Source organism: Vanellus vanellus (genome assembly GCF_965231255.1).
Source record: "Vanellus vanellus genome assembly, chromosome: 5".
NCBI lineage: Eukaryota > Metazoa > Chordata > Aves > Charadriiformes > Charadriidae > Vanellus > Vanellus vanellus.
The window spans coordinates 70,007,787-70,013,990 of record NC_138910.1 but is presented as its reverse complement, the minus strand read 5'-3'; positions in this window follow the sequence as shown (position 1 = coordinate 70,013,990).

The following is a 6,204-nucleotide window of genomic DNA, read 5'->3' as shown; positions in this document are numbered from 1 at the left end:
CGGCGGGCGGGCCCGCCCGTGCTCCGCCCACACCCCGCCTCCGCGTCTCCGGGGACAGCCGCCGCGGGTGGGGGAGCAGAACCCAGGCCCGAGGGCAGCGCGGCTGCTCGGCTTCACGACGGCGCAGGACAGGCCCGGGGTCCGCGGGGCTCCCGGCCCTGCCCTCAGGGGAGAGGCCGGGATGGACCGGCCGAGCGGGGATAGGGGCTTCGTCCGCCCGCCCAGCAGCCGTTTGCCGTCAGATGTGGCAGGCTGCAGCGTGCAGTCCCGGTGCAGGGGCCCGGGGCCCGCCCTGAGCGGCCGGCGAAGGCTGCCGGGCCCGGGGCCGGCGGCACGGGGAGCCCGGGGGCCTTCATGGTGCCCGCGGGGCGGCTGGAGCCCGGGCGGCGCCGTCGTACAGGCGGGCTCGGCGCGGAGTCGGAAGCGCTGGGTGTTAATCCTGTGTAAATGGTTGCTCTGGTGAGCTAATGGGCTAAGGTAGCTGAATGGTGACACACAATAGGCATGTGCCAATTGAACGTATTAACCAAGCTAATTATACTCCTACAATTTCTGTCTGTAAGCAAAGCCGACGTAGTATTTGATACAGGGCAAACTTTTGGCAGCGAATGCAACCTGGGGCTGGACTGGCGCCAGGGCCGGCCCACACGAGGGAGTTTGGCCAGTGCGGACCAGTCAGCTGGAAATGTGGAAAAGTGCCCCCGTGGCCAGCGTACGTTGTCAATAATCCACCGCCGGTGTGTTGAGGGTTGGGAGCTGACAGCGTAGCTTTAGCAGCAAAGGCTTTCAAGTGTGGACAAGGCTGACCGCTTCACAGAAGCTGTCCAGGGATACTGACCGCCCCTTGGCTGGGACTGGCTGCGACTTTCACAGGTCATGTTGTGCTAAATGCTTTTTAAATATGTAATTGCCAATAGGCAACCTTGACAGTGAGCACAACCCGCCTGAAAGAGCTCGTAACCATCCTCAGGGACCACACTCCGTCCCTCATGCCTAAATAAAACCTTAATTTCACTATATGTTTCTCCTGACACAGGTTTCCTTTGGTGTCACGCTACAGGCATGCAGCAGCCCTGAAAATCTTAGCAAAACAGCATTCCAACACAGATTTTCTGTGGGCTGCTGCCTCTCTGACCCACTCAGGCTCCGAATTGCTGGGCATATGGACCGGAACCCCAAAGTAGATTAAAATCATGGCAGGCACAACACTCAGCCGCCTACAGATGGAGGTACCAACACAGGCAACTGTCAGGTAACGGTTCTGGGATGAACTCTCTGTTTCTGGCCTGTCTGGTGGCCTGGCAGCTGCACTTGCTATCCATTAGTCAAGAAAGACCATCTTTCTAATATTGGGAGACATGAGCCAGTCTTTTTATGATGACAAGTGGTAAAATGTTGCTGTGAGCAGAAATGTGTAGGCAGGAAGGCTTGATGACATATAATTGTTACTGTGGACTGAGGTTGCTTATTAAAACTGGCAAAAGGGCAACAATGAGCTTGTAATTGGAGGGATCAGATTTTTTCCTGCTCTCAGAAATGAACAAAGTCAGAACAGGCAAAAAAGGGGGGAAAAAATAAAAAAAGGTTACTCTTAACTGAGAAACTTTACAAATGAAAATAGCAACGTCGCTGAGCACAAGAAATGCCAGGACTGTGGGGGGAAGGAGTTGCCAAGCTACTGCGCAGAGTAAGCTCAGATTTGTTCAGCGGTACAGCTGTTTCTTTCCCTTATTTAACAACTATTTTGCCTTTGAACAACAAAATTTAAAGTAATGGTATCCCAAAGGGCGAGTGTTTTGCCAGGATGCTCTTTGGACTAGATGGTCTTTAAAGGTTCCTTCCGACCCAAATCATTCTATGGTCCTATGATTTCGCATCACTAGGAGGCAAGCCAAGCCCAGGGAGGGCCTGCACAGCTCTCTTGCTACAGCTGTCAATGGAATGAATAAAAAAAAAAATAATTAAATTGAGCAGAAGAGTACCTGACTGCCCAGGAACTCACCTTTGACTAACTGCCATTTAGCTGCTGTCCCACCTGCCAAACCATGCCCTTTACAGAGCTGCTTATATGAGGCTGCATTAGGGCTATCTGGTACAATTAAGGAATGGGGGAGAAAAAAAAAAAGCCAGCAGTAACTACCCAACTCCATTGCTCAGTGCAAATATGGTTGGTCTGTCAGAGAGTCCAAAGGAAAGTGGCCAAACGCTGCCTCATGGCACCATCTCGGGACCATTCTCTTCAGACCTGGAGCACAGCGTGGGACTGTGAAGCCAGGCTGATACCAAAGGGAGGGAGATGTCTCAAACTGATGCCAAAGAAGAGGAAAAAAAATGCCATCCAGGATAAATCCTTTCTGGCCAGTGAAAGCTGAGCACTGCAGCCCAGGCACAGCAGTGCCAGGCCCTAGGCAGTGTGGCTCTGCCTGGAGTACGGCACAAGCCACGGTGCTGGCTCTGAGGGCAGACTGGGTTAACCTCCCTGTCTGTTCATTGCAGGTGGTTAGTCTTTGGTATTTTGTTCCCCTTTTATTTTGTGAGGTATGCAGAGATAAAGGGAAATATAAGAATAGATGCTTTTAAACTGATATGACGCTATCCCCTTTGGAGCGGTGTTAGCTGGGTGTGAGCAAGATGGGGTTGTAGGACTTCCCGCCCCCACAATTGAGCCTTCCTTGGCACTGCGAGGTCAGAACAAGGCTTCGGCCATGCGGCTTCACCTCTGCAATGTAAGTACCTGCACAGCATGTACCCAGCAGTAGCCTTGCTGCAGAGGCCTGGGCTCAGTCATGTTATTCCCAGTGTGGTCTGTGCTGAGATAATTGTTCTCCCCCTCTCCCTCCTCCTCTTTCTACTCAGCCCATAGGGAAGCTCACTGACCACCCCGAAAGCTCACTCTGGGCCTTACTCTGGGCAGGCAGAGAAGTAGAGGCGGTCAATTGGGGATGTTTGTTCCCTTGTGTTTTTTTCCTGGGTCAGTTGGAAAGGGTTTGGGCTAAGAACACAGCATCAAATGGGGAGGAGAGCCCCAAGTGTTCCCAGATGAGAAGGAAGGAACATGCACATGTGCTTGTGCATATATACAAGTGTTCTGGCAACTGCTGTTTTGACAAGAGCATCTGAAGCCACACGGACTAGAGGTGCGTGCTATGCACGTGGCAGTGCCTGGGGAGTGCTTGGTGAGTGGCACATCCATGTGGTGAAAGCATTGTTACCAGCTGTAGTTCAGCAACACAGCCAAATCATTCTTGCTGCAGCGCAGGCAGGTGCTCACTGCCCGCTTCCCAGCTGGCCGGTTTCCTAAGCGCAATGGCTAGCACGAGCAGGTGCGTGCTTGGCTATGTAGCTTTGCCTTCCTGGGCCCTGGCAGCGATGCAAAGCAAAGCGTCCCGATGCCAGCGGTGCTGGCACGCGCATGCATGCACACGTCTGTGCACGTGTGCTGCCTCACAAGGGCAGGAGCTGGCTTCGCCCTCGGGTCTGCATCCTCCAGTGGGGCTGCCCAACAGCAGAGCCAGGGAGAGGCACCACCAGCCTCAGGTCACCCCTGGGGTGAAGCGCTGGGGTAGGAACCAGCTGGATGAGGGGGAAACACCATTTTGCATCTGGCACCTGCTCAGGTGTTGGTCTGGCCTGGCAGGAAATGTGGCTGAGTTCCAGCAAACTCAGTGAGGAGCAAGTAAGAAGGTGCCCATAGTCACGTCGGGGACAAGCTCATCAGTCTGTCTGCCACATGCTCCCACCCATTGTGCACATGCTGGCCAGGGCAGATTTGGCTCCCTCAGGAAGGAAGGCCACGGGGCTGCAGCCCATGTGGTTCTGCCCTTTGCACTGGCCGTTCCCTTGCACACTTGTGCTGTTTGCAGGTGCTGCTCTCTCTTGGAGCCGGCGCTGACCTGGGGGTTTGCAGTCCACATGTAGGCAGGGCTGGGGACTGGCCAGCCCCCGCAGAGCGGGCAAAGCCACATGCCTTGGCGGGGCTTTCACACCTGAACACACTCGGGTGCTGCTCTGCAGTTAGGGGCCAGGCGACAACTTTGCATACACAACCGTGCTCAGCATTGCAGAATAGCATTACTGCAGCGTCCCAGGAGGCTGACAACATCTCAGCCTCATCCAGGACTGATATCACCACCAAACCCACCGCCACTGACCCCTCTCTTTCCTGCAAACCCCCCAGCCAAGTCCAGGCTGGTCCTGCAGCCAGCACGCTGGCAGAGAAGGGGGTGCAGGTAAACGTGCTTGCAGCAAAGCTCAGCATCAGCCCAAGGCTGTATCCTGCTACATCTTCTGAGGATTAGTAACTGGCAGTAGAGCAGGTGGGGAGGGCAGGTCTCAGGCCCCAGCCACCACTGGGACAGCTTGTGCAGAGCATGGCCTGGGCAGAAAGTGGCTACTGGCTTCCCCCTGCTGGGAATGATCCATCCTTTGGGAAGTGGAGGGGACCCAGAGAGGGCCATGGCTGCAAAGACAGGCTTGGCAGGAGCCACTCCTGGAGGTGCCAGGGACTGAGGACTCTCGATGCACCCCGGTATGGTGGCAGGAGGAGGTGAGCACATGCATGCACGAAGGGGGTCATCACAGAGGACCTCCGAGGTCCCTGTGGGCACAGGGTCCCTGCGGAAAGTGTGGGGCACTCGTGGCTGCGATGTCCCCATGGGAAAGGACTTCTCTGGCAACAGGCTGGGGAGCATTCCCATCTCCAAGGCACTCTGTGGCCTCTGCTTATTGCTGAAGAAACAGACAGCAAAGCCAGCTTGTATGAAACCCGATTATTCAAATTTATTAACATCAAGAATTATGCAATGATGCTGTAGATTTTTTTTTTTTATTAACAAATAGAAAACAGACTGTATACAACAGTGACCCCTACAGCACTATGCATCCACAAGGTAAAAATGAATGTGTCCTCCAACATTACCAACCCTGGATTGCTGATTTCAACGTAGCTTGGATTCTTAACATTCGGAATACATGTGATAATACAATTAGATACCCTTCCACCACCTTTATTCATAACTCAATGCACTCAAAAGAGGGCTGTTCACTCCCTGTCTTTAGTGCAAGCGTGATATAATAAGGAGTATTAATATATAGTACCATTAAATTAAGTCCAGTAGTCTTGCCACATTGGTTCATTAGAACGTCCTGAAGTAGCGGAAAGTACAATATTCTAGTGACTTTTAACATTTGCAGGATAGCAGAAATTATAGATACACCCAACCTCTGAAGCCATGTGTACTCCCCTCCCCTTCCCTGCAGTACCCTGCTTTCCAAAGAGAGCCTGCCCGGCTCTGCTCTGGGGACAGCTGGGCTTGTGCTCCTTGCCTTTGTAAATGCTCCGATGCACTTCACTGGTGAGAGGTGACAGAATGGCGCTTGCACGCACAGAACCGCGGGATTAACAAAAAGGGCCGTGTCTCGCTCTTTCCATCCCCTCCCCGGGGAAGTGTGGGACCCGCTCCCTTCTCCTGCCCCCTTCCCAGTGAGACACACAAAAAGAGGCTCCAAAACCCAGAGCCCGGGATTTCGGGTCTCTCACAAACAAGGCAATGACAACTCATGTCATATCGGGATCTGCCAATACACACGGTCACTGGATTGGTTTAACACGCATCGTAATAGGACTGAATGGTTTCCAGCTGACAAAGAGGACCGCTTCTCCGGTAACCCTGCATGCCCTCCAAACTCAAACCTACTCAGGAAATAATGGGGGGAGGGAAAGGCTAAAAAAATAATTGGTAGCTTAGGTCCAGTTCCATGAAATTTCATATTCTACAGAGGATTAAAAAGCAGCCTATGGGGAATGGAGCCGGGCAGGAACCACAAGCCAGCTGCTGCAAATTACCAAGGAAGCTGCACTAAAATGGGCAGAACCAGCAGTGACTGGGCTGAAATAAACACAGGGCAGTACAAAATGTAAAAGCAAAAGGAAATTTAAAATAAAAACCCAACTCCCAAAGGTTTGGCGGGTCCAGTTCTGCCTGGGCAAAACATTAAGACTTGCAAAAAATAAAAAATAAAGAGAGAGGAGATTATAAAAACCACTAGTAACTATTTTACATGTTTAAAAAAAAGATCCCATTCCACCCACCTAAAGCCTCGCTGTGAAATGCAGTCGCGTGAGAGAGGGCGAGAGATGCACATGAGCAGAAATTCAGCCAGAGACTGGAAATGCTTTTGGAGTCAGATTCCCTCATTTGGCGC